Consider the following 18,304-nt stretch of genomic DNA (forward strand, 5'->3'; position numbering starts at 1 on the left):
CTACATCACTTATGATCTGTGCGTGACCTCCTACAGTAAGTATGTTGCGACAAAGATTGAGTTATGTCAACGTGTATTGTTCTTGCTTGAAACGCAAAGACTATCCACTAAGCAAATATATCATTCATTTCGGAAGCAGCAAAGATATCAGTTACGTTGTGTTAAGTAAAGAATATGTGTAGGACGTGCAACACATTAATACCAGGAAAATTCTCTCTCTACCACAATGAACTTGTTACTCAAGGACAACAAGAACAGTGTCTTTTCTTTCTTTTCAAATTACTGGCCATGGAGTTTTGAGAGGACATTGCAGAGCCATCAGACTGCATACCATAAATTATGAGTTTACATTTACTAGTTAATAGTCACCTCAATAGAATATTCAGCTGAATAGAAAGTAGGTGTTGACAGATGTGAAAATTACCGAACTATCAAGTTAATAAGTCACGGCTGCAGAACACAAACGTGAATTCTTTACGTTACTGGACTACTCTCTTTCAAATTCTGAAGGTGGCAGGGGTAAAGTACAGGGAGCGAAAGGCTATTTACAATTTGTACAGAAACCAAATGGCAGTTATAAGAGTCGACGGGCATGAAAGGTAAGCAGTGGTTGGGAAGGGAGTGAGACAGGGTTGTAGCCTATCTCCGATGTTATTCTATCTGTATATTGAGCAAGCAGTGAAGGAAACAAAAGAAAATTTCAGAGTAAGTATTAAAATCCATGGAGAAGAAATAAAAACTTTGAGGTTCGCCGATGACGTTGTAATTCTGTCAGAGACACCAAAGGACTTGGGAGAGCAGTTGAACGGAATGGACAGTGTCTTGAAAGGTGGATATAAGATGACAAAAGCAAAACGAGGATAATGGAATGTAGTCGAATTAAATCGGGTGATGCTGAGGGAATTAGATTAGGAAATGAGACACTTAAAGTAGTAAAGGAGTTTTGCTATTTGGGGAGTAAAATAACTGATGATGGTCGAAGTAAAGAGGATATAAAATGTAGACTGGCAATGGCAAGGAATGCGTTTCTGAAGAAGAGAAATTTATTAACATCGAGTATAGATTTAAGTATCAGGAATTCTTTTCTGAAAGTATCTGTATGGAGTGTAGCCATGTATGGAAGTGAAACATGGACGATAAATAGTTTTGATAGGAAGAGAATATAAGCTTTCGAGATGTGGTGCTACAGAAGAACGCTGAAGATTAGATGGGTAGATCACACTACTAATGAGGAAGTATTGAATAGGATAGGGGAGAAGAGAAGTTTGTGGCACAACTTGACTAGAAGAAGGGATCTGTGGTAGGACATGTTCTGAGGCATCAAGAGATCACCAATTTAAAATTGGAGGACAGCGTGGAGGGTTAAAATCGTAGAGGGAGACCAAGAGATGAATATACCAAGCAGATTCAGAAGGATGGAGGTTGCTGTAGGTACTGGGAGATGAAGAAGCTTGCACAGGATAGGGTAGCATGGAGAGCTACATCAAACCAGTCTCAGGACTGAAGGCGACAACACCAACAACAACAGTCAGCTGAGGATGTTAAAGTATTAGAAAGGCGGCGATCATGGGTGGGGAGTGATGTCATACCCAGCATGGATGAAATGTCTATAACAGTATGCCACCACAAAACTGGTTTAGACGATGTACGTATATCCAATTTGAAGTCTGGATCTAGATTTTCGGTTGTTCAGAACCAGGCGACTGAATGCTAACCTCACATAATTCTTGTGAAGAATATCCTGATGAAGGAAATCACAAAACTGGAAAAACAGCTATAAGAGCTAGGAAGTGCACAATATGGTGTTGGATGGTCGTCAATGAAATATATATTAAAGAGCAGAGATATTAAATCCACCAAAACGTGCCTTCTCTGGTGGTCTGTGAAAAGTAGGGAGAGAGAGGAACTGGAAGTGCCAGGCGACCAAACAAACACCATTCACATGAAGATTAAAATTTTTATTTGCTTTGGGAAACAATGTATTGATTTAAATATACAAACGAATAATGCAGTAACTGCCAAAAATGAACGATAAAATAAAGGTGCTGAAAGAACCTGCAAGGTCGTTTACAATAAGCTGATAATGCATCCAGCAAAATGTCGGCGCCCTCCATATAAGTTCGCGAAGCCACTGGCCACAGTACAATATCCAGAAAGGAACTTATTTGATTACATACAGCAATGTAAATTTGTAAGGTATCAGGCAAATCCAACACCTTCCATGAAAACCCTGAAATGATAAGCAAATCCAGTAGTATGTCACATAGCTCCGAATAAATCGTGACATTAAATTAACCAAAGTAATATGAGTAACGAGTGAGCAAAATGGAATACGACAGACGAACACAAGAATGCCTAAATGCATGTCATACCTTCCCACCGTGAGACAGACGCAGGGGAGAAACGAGAACAGAAGCCGAGAGCAGAACCGTGTTAAGCTGGAAGGCCCTACGATAAGGGACGGACGGACACCCACGACGCCAGCTAACTGCTAGGACCACACCAGCTGCAAGTTTTAGCATGAGACTTTTTCGCGTCTCTGTTACGTTAGGACCACCCCCCAGCCCATGTTAAAAGATAGAGCCCCCCAGAAGAACAGTATAGATCTTACGATAACACTAAAAGAACCACACCAGCTGCAAGTTTTAGCGTGAGACTTTTTCGCGTCTCTGTTACGTTGCAAACTTTAAAAACATTGCCTCACCACGAAAAGTATATCGTTTCTCATTGGATAGACAGAATTTTTGTAGGCGGAGCTTAAGGTTAACATTGAGACCCTGATTGGTCAGATGAAAACACAGACAGATAGTTTTTTTTTTTTTTTAAACCAACTTCGGTAAATTGTAGTAAGGAGAAGTTAAGGGAGAGTTGCTTCCGAGACAGCGAGGTGAGAGTTGCTTCCGAGATGGCGAGCTGGACGGAGCTGCGCCGGCCGCCGCCCCCTGTCGAACACCGACAAGGTAATGAACGCACGCGATGCCGCATTTTTGAGCGCATATGGCTTCACTCAGAACTGCAGAAGTCTCATCTGTTACATCCCCTTTTTGCGTAATGCTAGTGTCGATCGTCAATTAAAGCTCATGGTGTTCATATTTGGCACTTGAAGTAAAAATCTGAAACGCGATGATTTTTCTGTTATATAGTTATTGAGAAGTCACATCATCCACTGTAATTTACGACAAGTTAGATAAGTAATTAAAGATAATTGAGGGTCACTATAGACCATTTTGATAGTTTTCTCTTTTGTGAAACTTAATTTAAACCTAGATTGTAGATGTGACATGACATAGGTCATCCTTCGATCCATTGTAGAGCTTGGAAACCCATTCAGGGAATATTCGTTCACATTTTTGTTGAATGCAGTTGGTTTTTATCATCCTGTATTAAAACATTTCCTTTTGTCAATAGTGCAATTTATAAACGATGTTTTGTGAGTAGAATAAAATTTCCAATGGTAAACTTAACTGCTTTTCGACGTTATTTTACCAGCTAACCAAAAATAGGAAAGCCTTGAACCCCTTCCACTAAATTTAGTTAGTATTAAGATTCCTTTACAGGGAGTGCAGTGGAGCTGACGCTGAAATCATTAAATATTTGGTTATATCATCGCTAGTCTCACTGAACTCTTCTGTATTCTACACGTCATGTGTGGTCTGACGTCTCCTTACCAGCAACAAGTCCCAGGTTCAAACTAGTCAGTTCCCTAAAAAAAAAAAAAAAAAAAAACACACGCTCAGAACGTCGTTGCGAGAAAGTGGTAGGGAGACACGATATAGAACATACAGACACCACGCAGAATGTTTAGAAAACGGCGACCCTGCCAGGATGGTAAAATACCATGATTGAAGGTCGACCACATGCCTAACTAGGTCAGAAAAATATCTTGTTGAAAAATTTTCGTGGTAAAAATTTTTTTTCCTAAAGTTTTAAATACTCAGAAACAGTAGCTGCAGCGATAGATAGTAAGAAAGTGTCAGAGACAATAGCATAATTAAGTTGTGAATTTTAATATTGTTAAAATTAAGTTTTCTCCTCAATGCAAGCGCACAGGTGGCGGATACATCGTTGACAAGTTGGTTCTACCCAACAAATAAGTGAATGGATTGTCAGTCTTGGTAGTGTCAAGTCGTGTGAACAAAAAGTTTATGAAACGCGTGAGATCGTATGAGCGCATGTTGAAGTAGGGCGCGTGAATTGCTTTTAAAACAGATAATAAGGGATTCGGAAAGATTAGCAATGGCAGATCGAGACCTTGACCGAATTGTGGTAGAGACGCAGCATGAAAATGGGCAGAGGATAGAGGACAGTACAACAGACGATGCAGTATCGTGAGAAATAGGATATATAACGCACCATAACGAGGATAAAGTACGTCAAGGCACAGAAAACCTACGTCAGCATACGACAGAGCAGGAAAGTAGAGAGACAGTGGATGAGGATTCTAACTTGCGTCTTGAATACGTAGAACCCGTAGTACAAGTAATCAGAGCTCCCTCACCACGGAGTACAAGGAATGCTAGCAGAAACGTGTCACAGCATAGTTCAATGCAATCGGTTGCAAACCAACAATTGGGCGAAAACACAGAGCGTAGGACGTCGGAAGAAAACGTAATAGGACCCACCAATCTGGCAGAAATATTACAACAAATTAAGGAAACCATGACAAGGCAAAATAAAGACATAGCGAACCAAATTCAAATTCAAATTGCAGAAACCACGAGACAAATGAGTGAGATTAAAGAACAAAACAAAAAAATTCAGTTACACCTAAGTCATATTGAAGACGAGGCAAAAGAATCTCGAGATGTGATAGGAAACTTAATAACAGGTCACAATCAATTGAGAACAGACATTGACAAGGTACAAGTGGACGTACAAACATTGCTTAATGACCCTCAGGACGAGATCAAAACATTACGTAAAAACACCCAGGGAGAAGTCAAGAAACTAAAGAAACAGATAAACGAAATTACTAGACAAGCAGCAGGTACAGCGCGTAAAATTGTTGAAAACAGTGTGTCACACAAACGTATCACTAAAGCAGCGCTGAAAAGATATGATAGCCGCATAGTCAAAATAGAAGTGCAAACGAAGCGACAATTTCAGAAATTGCGAGCAGAGTTGTTGCAAACCATTGAAGTGCGTAGTGATCAGGATCGAACAAGCACAGAGTCTGCAACCACATCCGTATCTGTAACAGCACCGGAAAAACAAGCAATTAACGAAGATATTACGCATTTGCGATTCCAATCACAGGCGGAAAGTAACATACGTGACAATGGAAAGCCAGGTCGCGAAGAGTACAGTGCAACGCATTCAGCTACACGTTCACAACCGATGGAAGAAAATTATTGCGTACCACTCCAACGATACTACGCAAGGGTAGGCGAAAGTTACAGTGGACAATATCCAAAGGATCTACCACAACCGGAAAGAACGACGGGAGAAATGATCAGAAACAAAAGTGGCGAGGAATCGCGAATTTCATATGGAACTATCACAAAGTGCGACAACGATCATTTCCTCACAGTCAGAAAATTTCAACACTTTCGAGAAGGAAACTCATTACATCCATGAACTTTTATTGATCAATTCCAAGTAGGATTACCAGAACACTGGACGCTAGCACACAAATTAGACTTTATATGTGCACACATGTCAGGAACAGTCGCAGAAACCATGCAGAATGTTGCAGCGACATGCCGATCGTACGAAGATTTCAGAGAGAAGTTTCTCTCACGATATTAGTCCAGCGAAGCACAGAACAGAGTGAAGTACGAATTATTACAGAACTCATATTTTGAAAATTCAGGAGAGAAGAGTCCCGTGAAATTTTTCGAATTAATGGCGAAGAAAAATCAACGCTTAGATGTACCATACAGTGACGGAGAGTTGATTAAATTATGCGAGATGAAGCTACCATTGAAATACCAGCAATCATTAGTAGGCCGCGGAGGCAATGACGTCGAAGCATTTAAAGGTATTCTAAGGGAACTAGAGTTCATATTTTCGGAAGATCACGCAAGAAAAAGACGAAGCGCACGTGAAAACGAAAGAAAAAAGCAGTGGAATCCACAAGACACAGTACGAAGAAACAATAATTACGAATCATGTGATAACTTCGCACCAAGAAACGACAATAGATTTCAACAAAGAACCGGTTATGGATTTAGAAGAGATTATGGCAATAACTATAATTCACCCAGGAACGGCAACAACTACTGCAGAGGGAATAACGACAACCGGAACGGGTACTGGAGATCCAATAGACCGACAAATTATCAACAAAGAAACCACTATCAACAAGCTGAACAAGAAAAGAGAACACAGATAGAAGAGGTGGAGGTAAGACCACCAAACCCCGATAAACGTTCGAATTGACAGCTAAGCGCCCATGCCAAAGAGAATGACGCACCGACCCAGGACAATTGCAGCACCTTGAACAGAGAAGTAAAAATCTTATCACGAGAAGAGAAGAAGGAAGAGACAAATCCGCATGGACCAGATGAAAACGAAGACAAGAAAATAACAATATCGTGTTGGGACGAAATTAATTGGGAGAGTACTGACGAGGAAGATGAATTACCAGAGGCATGCACAACAAATGTAGGAGGAAAGGACGAAGTAATGAGTATTACAGAGCTATTTGAGATGGAAACCAGGGAAAGCGAATTCAATGAAGATAATGCGCAGTCGACAGAAGTTGAAAATAAGTTATGAGTGGGCACACAACCCAACGTATATAATGAAGGAAGTTATGAAGCGATAATTAGAGCATTTAGATGCGATTATGTGGAAGTAGCGACGAAGAAGGAGAAGATAGACGAGGATGAGGACAAAGTAGAGGATGTTGAAGAAAGCGTAAATGAAGGAAGAAATAGAGAAGAGGAAATAAAAGAGAGAGAAGTAGCAGTCGAAGCTTATCCTACAGAAAGTTCGAATTCACAAGGGAAATTCCTGAAAAGACTCATGTATGATTCAGTGGAGGATTCGTTGATGCAAGAAGAAGAAGAACAGAACCAACCCTTTCAAATTCAACCAATTGTGAAGGCCATGGTAAAGCATATCCCAGTCAATATTGTAATTGATAGCGGAAGTGAACTGACTGCGATCTCAGAAAATCTATTCATGCAGTGTAATGCCAATGAGGAATTGCCACTTCTGAAAACACGTAAGTTTAAAGTAAGAGGTCCTATTAGAAACAATGCTGCGGAAGTTACGAGACAAACAAGGTTAACTCTTTCGTGCCAAGGTCAAAAGATCGAAGCCAACTTTGTGATTATACCTAAACTAACTTTAGATTTGATTATAGGTGCAGATTTTTTAAATGAGAGACGAGCGATAATAGATATGGGGAAAGGTAGCGTAACATTCGGGAATGTCACACTTCTCTTTGACCAAAAGCTAAAATTAGAAGAAATACCATCATAAATAAACAATTAAGAATGATGCGAGATAAAGAGGATGAAGAATTAGAATGGTATGCACAAAAGGGGGAATCGCCTCAACTCATGTTAGAAGTCCATAAAGAAATCGACGAAAAATTGCAGGAAGTCCAAGGTATTTCGGAACACAGTAAAAGAGAATTAGAGGGTATTTTACGAGATAAAGCAGAGGTATTTTTACCTAAGACTGGCAGTGTTAAACACTTTCAGTACAAGTTTGAAGATTAATTTTATTACTGGTAAATAATAGGCACAATATTTCAAGATTATGTTGCAGAAAAGATCGTCAGGAGAAAGAAGAATGAAGCGAGAGCAAGGTGGGAAAAAGAAAGTAGTTTCAATAATAACACCAATAGTACCATAGATTAAGGTGAAGGGATAAAGCGTAGATAGTCTAACAGCATGAAATACTAAAATGCTATACACCACGACACTATACAAAAATAAAAAACGAATTTGAGGTTTCTTGTATAAGTTAAGACTCAAAATATCTTAGAATTATAACATGGAAAGGGCGCCAAAATTTGTAAAGCCTTTTAAGAAGGCGTAAAACAATGCAGGTACTAGACACATGTTAGATGATTATAAGTAAAACTTTTTGTAAGAACCATTGTAAAAACTCCAGCAAGGACAAGATGCAATGACCCACAAGTTGCAACGTGAGATGTATCAAGAAAGAATAGGACGTAATTAGCAAGACACGATTCCTACAAGGCAGAAGTGTGGAAAGAAGGGAAAGGACAGTGAGACCTACAGAAGGCCATTGTAACTGAAGTGGGTAATAAATTTGACTGCTAGGCGGAACCCTGCTGGAATGAACATGGACCCGCACAGTAATGGAACCCTGCAGTGACGCGACGGGATGCCGAACGCCAAATGCCGGAAGGGTCTCCAAGTGCCCCCACTCAGCGGAGCGAGCAAAAAACGGCCCGACGAGAAGACCGCTTGGGCAAGCCACCACTGGCAAAAAATATGTGTAAAAGTCACACTACAGGTATTAAACAGCACGCTGATGCACGAAACTGAAGAAAACGTCCACAAAGTAAAAATGACACGACCAAACAATTTATCAAACTGTTACTAGGAGGAGAACTTCAAAGCGACTAGTTATCAATAAATATTTCCATATCCTGCCCAGAAAAGAACCAAGAATCAAGTAAGAAGCAGAGAAAAAGCAGGAAGAACAGAAGTTGAAGATTTGCAAGATTGAGACCAAGAAAGAAGATGGGTGAAGAATAGATGACATACCTTCCCAAATCCCTATCCTATTGTAAACTAGTCGTCAGCGAAGTATTACAACGAAAAACGACCACTTTCAGCGACACATAACCATGACTTTCATGCATACAAAGCCAGTAAACCACGAGATTCTGCACTCACAGCTCCATTCCATTATGGGACCTCCACAACAGCAACACACACTTGCAAAGCCAACAAGGAACGACGAACGAAGCTGTACATCAAACACTTGCCCACATCCATCTCGCTCAAGTCCATCATCTTCGTGCAAAAAACATTCGCCAACCTCATGCTTAAACATTCATAGGATTGTGTGAACATGTGAAATTAAATTATGTGATGTAGCAATTCTTGGGAATAATTCTTATTTGTTAGTGTAACAATGTTGAAATGAGTGTCTAGAAACAAAAACATTTTACCTGTACATGATATTTAGAAAACGAATTAGGAATAGATTTTACTTAATTACTACATTTATAAAAACAATATTTCTAAGAAAATCGATGTGAAAGACTCCTCCCTTTCGAAAACAAACTTCTCAAAAAACAAACTTCACACTTAAATGAAGAAAGAAAATAATTAAAAATTAATAATAGCACAAAAATATTCTTCTCTTGTCAATTTCAAGAATAATGTGGAAGAATATAAAAATATAAATTAGTAATACAAACTAGTATAGAACAGAATAACGTGGCTGAACAGTAGGCAACAAAATTTAGACAACGGAATAATTTTTGACTGAACTTAGACAACGATTCAATTATTGCCTAAATTCAGTGCAAAAATTAAGTTCGAAGTGTGGTGATATGTAAGGTGTCAGGCGGAGCTTAAGGTTAACATTGAGACCCTGATTGGTCAGATGAAAACACAGACAGATAGTTCTTTTTTTAAAACCAACTTCGGTAAATTGTAGTAAGGAGAAATTAAGGGAGAGTTGCTTCTGAGACAGCGAGGTGAGAGTTGCTTCCGAGAGGGTGAGCTGGACGGGGCTGCGCCGGCCGCCGCCTCCTGTCGAACACCGACAAGGTAATGAACGCACGCGATGCCGCATTTTTGAGCGCATAAGGCTTCACTCAGAACTGCAGAAGTCTCATCTGTTACATCCCCTTTTTGCGTAATACTAGTGTCGATCGTCAATTAAAGCTCATGGTGTTCACATTTGCCACTTGAAGTAAAAATCTGAAACGCGATGATTTTTCTGTTATATAGTTATTGAGAAGCCACATCAGCCACTGTAATTTACGACAAGTTAGATAAGTAATTAAAGATAATTGAGGATCACTGTAGACAATTTTGATAGTTTTCTCTTTTGTGAAACTTAATTTAAACCTCGATTGTAGATGTGACACAGCATAGGTCATCCATCGATCCATTGTAGAACTTGGAAACCCATTCGGGGAATATTTGTTCACATTTTTGTTGAACGCAGTTGGTTTTTATCATCCTGTATTAAAACATTTCCTTTTATCAATAGTGCAATTTATAAACGATGTTTTGTGAGTAGAATAAAATTTCCAATGGTAAACTTAACTGCTTTTTCGACGTTATTTTACCAGCTAACTAAAAGTAGGAAAGCCTTGAACCCCTTCCACTAAATTTAGTTAGTATTAAGATTCCTTTACAGAGAGTGCAGTGGAGCTGACGCTGAAATCATTAAGTATTTGGTTACATCATCGCTAGTCTCACTGAACTCTTCTGAATTCTACATGTCATGTGTGGTCTGACGTCTCCTTACCAGTAACAGGTCCCAGGTTCAAACTAGTCAATTCCCTGAAAAAAAAAAAAAAACACACGCTCAGAGCGTCGTTGCGCGAAAGTGGTAGGGAGACACGATATAGAACATACAGACACCACGCAGAATGTTTAGAAAATAACCAGGGCAATTTCTCGGGTGATTTTTACCCCAAATGATTAATAAAGTTCACAAAAAACGACACAAAAAGACACAAAAAACGATTCATCACGAAGGAATTGGCCAAATGGGAAGGAAATCGGTAGGCATGGTTTACTTGTACATACAAGCACGTTCAAACGTCCCCTTAGAACAATTATACATGACTGTGCTTAAACTGACACACAATATTTTTTAGCGCAACGCAATCTGACTTTCAGTAATCCCTACAAGAGAATGGCCCTGACTAAATTAACCTATACGTTTCACAAATCACTTACCTCACAGAAATCTTCGTTACTCGAACTACTGCAATACAGCGAGCGCTACCACTGCCAGCTAAATAAAAGATGCAAACTACAGAAGTCACTAACTACTGATAGGCATAGTTAGCAAATGAAAGATTTTAATAGAGAACAAACAATGTATTTACCTTAATAGTCATAATATATACAGCAGTTCATGACATCCAGTCTTACAAAATTCAAAACTCCGCTATCTCTCTCCCCACATCCACCACTGCTGGTGGCTCACCTCCAACTGCACAATGCTACGCGATGTTCACATCCAGCTGCCACTGCCCAACACTACAGTGGCAGACAACAATGCAAACTAGCCACAGACTGCACACAGCACAGCCAGTGATTTTCATACAGAGCCCTACGTAACGTTGCCAATAAGAAAACATAAACAGCCTACTTACATAGAGACTGCACACAGAACAGCCAGTGATTTTCATACAGAGCGCTACGTAACGCTGCCAATAAGAAAACATAAACAGCCTACTTACATAGCCCCCATGCTCCCCACAAAAAATTTTACAAATTGTTTTGGGCAGTGGCCAATAATGATTTGATAAAATTTTTCATAATTACAGTAACAAAGATATCAAATGCACCCACTTAATGATACAATGTTGGTCAAAAGCTAAAATTTTCTCACAGTCCATAAAGACAGTCCTGATCATTCATCACAGTAACATTGCTGTGTTTTTCTCAAAGTCTGAGCAGTAAAAGAAAATGCACACGGAAGTAGTGGATTTTCATGCAATCTTGAAGAAGTAGTGTTGTCCTTCCAACGGAAAGACAGTGCTGTCTCTTGACATGCAGACAGGTATTGGTCCACAACAGTGCAAACCCACAGCAGAGTCAGTCGAAATTTTGAAGAATACTGGTAGGTAGGTCATCACAGAGCAGACCCACTGTAGTCTTGGTAGAGAGTATGGTATTGGTGGGCCACCAAAGGTGCAGACCCACTGCAGTCCTTGTAGAAATAATGGTATTGATGGATCATCAAAGGTGTAGACCCACTGTAGTCCTTCTAGAGATGGCCAGCAGCCATCTGCTGCGACTGTGCAGGTGCACAATCACCATCGAAGAGTGTTGCGGACAATATAGCAAGTCCATAACCATCACTTGTGCACTCACAAAGTTTTTGGAATTGTCCTTAGAACCAGCAATGCCGTTGACCAGTCCCTTGCTGAATTATTAACACACATCCAAACACTAACAGTCCCAACTGCTCATATATTGAAACTTCCTGGCAGATTAAAACTGTGTGCGCCGACCGAGACTCGAACTCGGGACCTTTGTCTTTCGCGGGCAAGTGCTCTACCATCTGAGCTACCGAAGCACGACTCACGCCCGGTCTCACAGCTTTACTTCTGCCAGTACCTCGTCTCCTACCTTCCAAACTTTACAGAAGCTCTCCTGCGAACCTTGCAGAACTAGCACTCCTGAAAGAAAGGATACTGCGGAGACACGGCTTAGCCACAGCCTGGGGGATGTTTCCAGAATGAGATTTTCACTCTGCAGTAAAGCTGTGAGACCGGTCGTGAGTCGTGCTTCGGTAGCTCAGATGGTAGAGCACTTGCCGGCGAAAGGCAAAGGTCCCGAGTTCGAGTCTCGGTCGGCGCACACAGTTTTAATCGGCCAGGAAGTTTCATATCAGTGCACACTCCGCTGCAGAGTGAAAATCTCATTCTGCTCATATATTGTCCATATACAATGACCAACAGAAATGTGTGCAGTGAAATGGAACTTACAAGTTACTTAATTTGATGAATACAATAACAAAGGTACAAAATACATCATTATAGAACATAACAATACAGATAACATTTGTAGTAATACGGGCTTTACAAAAGAATCGAAATAACATATACATCAGTGTTACAGGAATTATGACATAAGTACATACATAAAAGATCAGAATAACTTTCGAAACATCAAATTCACACATGAGCATTAAAACAGAACAGAATTAATAATGTCTAACATCTTTACAAAGTAAATAACATATTATTAATGCAAATTATATTTGAAGATAGCAATATTCCTCATCATAGTTCGTGTAGCTGAGTATTAGAATAATTCTACAACATAAGTCTTATCAGATAAACATATAAAGACAGGAAGAACATAAATACACAAGGGTACACAAACACATAGTGGGATAACACAAGGAAAGGACAAGGTTTGTTTTACTGCAGTATTTTGCAAATAAAACTTTCTTTACTTCTCAGAGATCTCCCTTCGTTCTTCATTATTTCCAAAAGTCCTATCTATACCTGCTTTCTGTACTTTTCTCGTATAGCCTCTCAGCGCATTTCCTCAAATTCATCGCAACTCATTCTCTTATAGGCTACCCCCTAGCTAACTTAAATCTACTGAGCTCAGATGCTAAACTAAGGGACGAGGCAATGCAGCAGCACAAAACAATTAACACAAACAGCAATGACAAAAAAATGGTTAATTGCAAAGCAAGCTACAGTAAATCTAAATTACCAAGCAATGCAACATTACAACTAATATGAGCCAATGTGCAGCAACAAAAAAAATAAATCAGTAATAAAACTAGCTTAACAGAGTAATACAAAATGAAATTTAGTAGCACTATGCCTGGCAAAGAGCAGCAGCAAATGCAATAACTTATATCTGAACATGACATAGCTCAAGCAGAAAAAATATTACACTAAAGACAACAATGCAGACAAGGGAAATGTATATTCATATCTTAATGTCTATGTAATTAAAGTGGTGCACCACAAGAAGTTATTCTACCAAAAAAATTACCAAGTAGTTGAAAAGAAAATTCCGTATGCAATTCCTGTGAATGGAAATGTCTTTTTATGCTCCTTTGTTTTTTTTTAATAGATCATAAAATTATTTACTGGATCTGTAGGCATAAAATATTTATATTAGTACATCTATTAAATTTTATTTTAACCAATGCTGCAGTGCAGCTAGAAACTAGATATTAAACAAAATGAGTAAATAAATACATAAAGCAAGCCATACGGCAATTCTCTCAACTAGTAAGACAATAGCCGTGAAATGTTTCTCATCATTTCATTAGGCATTTTAGTAAATATCATAAATTAAGACCTCTACAGTATAATCATATGTTTTCAAGTTTGAGCGTGTCGTATTTGCGATGCTTTCTACAAAGGAATGTCAATAGCGAGGATATGGCCTCCCTTTTTTTTTTCTACCTGTGCCTCTGAAAAGACACACACTAATGGCCTTTTCTCCAGGTGTCTGACACAGCTGGGTGCCCACGACGCATTACGTGCAGTTCGTCACTTAACTTTCTTACGGAAATATTTACGACAGCAGTTTCCACTACAGTGACAGTCTCATATAAAAATATTTCACAGGTCAAGAATTTGCATTACAAATCTGTAGAAACAAAATCCTATTGACATAACAGACTCCAAAAAATTTTCGTTGGCATTGTAATACATTCATGCATTTACATACATTTCATAACTCTTAAAGTACGATTCTTGGTTTCCAACAACCTTTTTCACAAACCAGAGTCCCTAACCACTACTCATTATTCCTTACCTTATTCGTCGACACTTCTTCAATATTTCATCATAACAGATACGTAGCATACTCAAATAACTCATATAGCATCAGCTTATTGATCATAAACATACCGCAACAGCATAATACACATAGTCATCGTAATAATAACATCATAACACCTCAGTCAACTCTCAAAATCGTCGTAGCTTCCTCCAATAATTTCAAAACCTAAAAAAAATTCTCTGCTCATTTCAATAGTGTCATCTACCTCAAACATACTTTAAAATCATGATCCCATACCAAATACATCATTCAAAGCTCTCATGGTATCACAATGGTTCCAAAAAATTTTGAAGAGTTCACACAGTACAGACAAAATACAATTTCATAAGGGTGAAGTTATCCAACTGTGTAATTACATAAACATCTGTCACTGATGTAGTAAAATAAATGTTTGTCTCTCTCAGTTAAATGATCAGATCTGTGTAATTCTGTGTTAGAGAAATATGGTACCAATGTGTAAAGTTGTGTAAGCAAATACCATATTAGCTAGGGCTCCTTGTGCTTGCCAAACACATGGTACACATAGTAAGCGTGTACCCCCCTGAGGATTAATGTAATTACACCCTCAGGTGTTACAGATTACAGCAATGGAATGAAATGTATCACGGAAAACTTTCTTTGTAACTCAAAAATCTTTAAAAATAAATGTTTTAAGTACTAAATTAATCACTCAAATACGTGTACTGTAGCGATAAATGTGCGTCTTGCTGTAAGATAATTCTGTTGAAGTGTCATAGTTATCGTCCTCTGTAAGCAAAGTTCTGCTGAAGTAAATGTACTCACCTCATCATAAACAAAAGTGAGATGCTCTGCGTATAGATATCATAGTCATTATGCTTATAGCCGTGATGAAGAAAGTACTATAATGTAATGTATTGTTGTGCTACGAAAAAGGCTGTCTCATTGTAGCTATACCACAAAAGGTACTACTAAAACATGTTTTACTCTCCAGAAGAATTCAGAAAACCTGTGCAGATATAAAGCAGATACACCGGAAAAACAACATTGTAAATTGTCACTCATTAGTAGTGTCGTTATAAAATCGTGTAGCTGTCACATAAACTAACCACTGTGTCATCTGGTATCTCACAGAAAGTACTTTAAATCCAGAATGTATTTTCAAGTAAACCAAAATGTTGCATTAAAATCTCATTAGCAGTACTGGTAAATGTTCTAAGTATGTGAGCCTTATAGTCGTTACGTAATCGTGCAACTAACAAGCAAGAATGTACACACACAATAACACTGTGTCGTCTGTTCACAATAACAATGCATTCGTAACTTCTGTTTAAATAAGTTCTCTTGGTTCTTGACTGGATATTTAACTTCAAACATTGTTGCATATTAACAGATTCTAAGTCTGACAAGGCATACTAGTAATGCAAAGTGAAAACTTATATGGCAAAGACAAAGTTAAAAGCAGATTATCTTTCAATAAACGGTTTTACATGTGAAATGTGGTGTAAACCTTTACTCTTCCTGGTACGCAGAGTTTCAACTTCAACGCAATTATCATGTGGTATACGTCGGATTCTGTAAGGTCCATTGTAAACTAGAAAGAATTTGTGACTCAAGTGTTTCTTCTTATGTGACAATGAATGAGCTTTAATGAGAACTTTCTGACCAATATATAATTTCTTTGCATTTGCTTTAGCGTGTAGTTTTCTCCTTTTGTCTGCTGCAGATTTTATATTTATAATAGCCAAATCAATTACGTCTTTGTGTCGAAGTTTACGTGTATTCGGGAAAGGTACAAGCTCTCTGATTCTGTTCGGTGGTTCTTCATTCTGCAGTACAAGAATAGGTGGCAAAGCAGTGGAGTCATGAGGCATTTCATTCCGCACGTTTTGAAATAAGTGTAAATATCTGTCCCAATGCTGATGCTTTCTGTGACAATAAAGTCTGCAAAGCTTATTGATTTCTTTCGTAATCCGTTCGGAGGGGTTACAATGTGGTGAGTACAATGAAATAAAAACAGGTTTCATTTTATGATTCCGAAGCATGCGTGACCAAACAGCAGATCTGAATAGCGGTCCATTATCTGAAATGACTTTACTAACGTGTCCAACTTCACGTAAGAAATTTTTAACAAAGGTGTTGGATACAGACCGTCCAGTGGCTTTACGTAACGGAGTGAAAGAAACAAATTTTGAAGTAAGTTCAACAGCGACTAGAACGTACGAAAATCCATTAGATGTTCTGACAAGCGGTCCCAAGAGATCAACAGCAGCAAATTCTTTTAATTTAGAAGGAATGATAGGAAACAGCGGAGCACGATGGGAGATAGTAGATGGTTTCGCCTTTTGACAAAGTTTACAAATAGACAAGACTCTTTGAATTCTATTTTCTATATTGTTAAAATAACAAGTCGTCCGAAGAATATGATAACATTTTCGTGGACCAAAATGTGTATAGCTGAAATGAATGTACCAAATGAGCTTATTAACAAAATCATCTGGAATGCAAAGTACCCATAGCTTGTCATCAACAGTGCAGCGTTTGAACAGTATGTTGTTTCTAACCAGATAATAATGTCGAATCTGTGTGTGTGTCTTTTCATGCCATTTACTTTTGATGTCTTTCCAAATCGGATCTTCATCATGTTCATGAGCAATGTTCTTTAAAGATGTGGTGATGAAGTTTTCAAAGGCGACTTTCTGAATGTAAAGAATACTGAAATTTTTCTCGTGATTGCCTTCTATGTTACTTTTCTCAAGCCCAGCCGGTGCGCGTGACAGTGCGTCCGCAACCATGTTCTCCTTGCCGGGAATGTAGACTATTGTGAAGTGGAATTCTTGCAGAAACAATGCCCAACGTTTTAACCTGTCATGATTTAATTTTGAAGACATAAGAAATTGTAATGCACGATGATCACTGTATACTTTTACGTGCTTACCAGAAAGAAAGAAACGGAATTTGTTAAATGCCCAAACGATAGCTAAAGCTTCTAATTCAGTAACGGAATAATTTTTTTCAGATTTCGTTAGCACTCGGCTAGCAAAAGAAATGGTTTTCTGAACAGTAGTGTCATTTTCTATGGCTTCTTGAAATAAATGGGCACCAAGACCGACTTTAGAAGAATCTGTGTTAAGGCAGAAATCTTGTGACAGATCTGGATGAGCTAGTATTGGCGCGTTAAGTAACGCTTCTTTCAAAGAATTGAATTCCAACTGTGCTTGTTCGTCCCAGTTCCAAATAGCATTTTTTCCAGTGAGGGATCAAAGTTATGGTGTAACAAGAATTTGCATATTCAGAAAACGACGGTAATAATTTACGAGACCTAGAAAACTGTGGACCTGTTTATTTGTGGATGGAACTGGAATGCCTCTGATTGCTTCTAACTTTTCAGGATCCGGCTGAATGCCTTTAGAAGAAATAATATGTCCCAAAAACTTCACCTTTGTCCTACCAAATTCAGACTTTTCCATGTTAACTGTAATTCCAGATTCTGCAAAAATATGTAACACGCTGTTGAGGATACGATTGTGTTGTTCCTATGAGGCTTCTGCTATCAGAATATCGTCCATATATAAGGTGATGTGACGTTTTAAGAACTCAGGTAATATGGAATTTAGCCCGCGAATGAATGCTGCCGAAGAAATGTTCAAACCAAAAGGAAGTTTCCGAAACTGATAACAAACGCCGAAACAAAGGAAAGCTGTGTATTTTCTACATTCTGGATGAAGTTCGATCTGATAAAAGCTGGATCTGAGATCAATAGAAGACAACACTTTTACACCATTAAAATTTTGAAGAAGTTCTTCCAACGTTAGCGGCCTGTCTGTTTCAGGAATGATGATAGTATTGATTTGTCTCGAATCTAAGACAAGCCTGATCGATCCATTTTTCTTCTC

Source organism: Schistocerca serialis, chromosome 5 (assembly GCF_023864345.2).
Source record: "Schistocerca serialis cubense isolate TAMUIC-IGC-003099 chromosome 5, iqSchSeri2.2, whole genome shotgun sequence".
Classification (NCBI taxonomy): Eukaryota; Metazoa; Arthropoda; class Insecta; order Orthoptera; family Acrididae; genus Schistocerca; species Schistocerca serialis.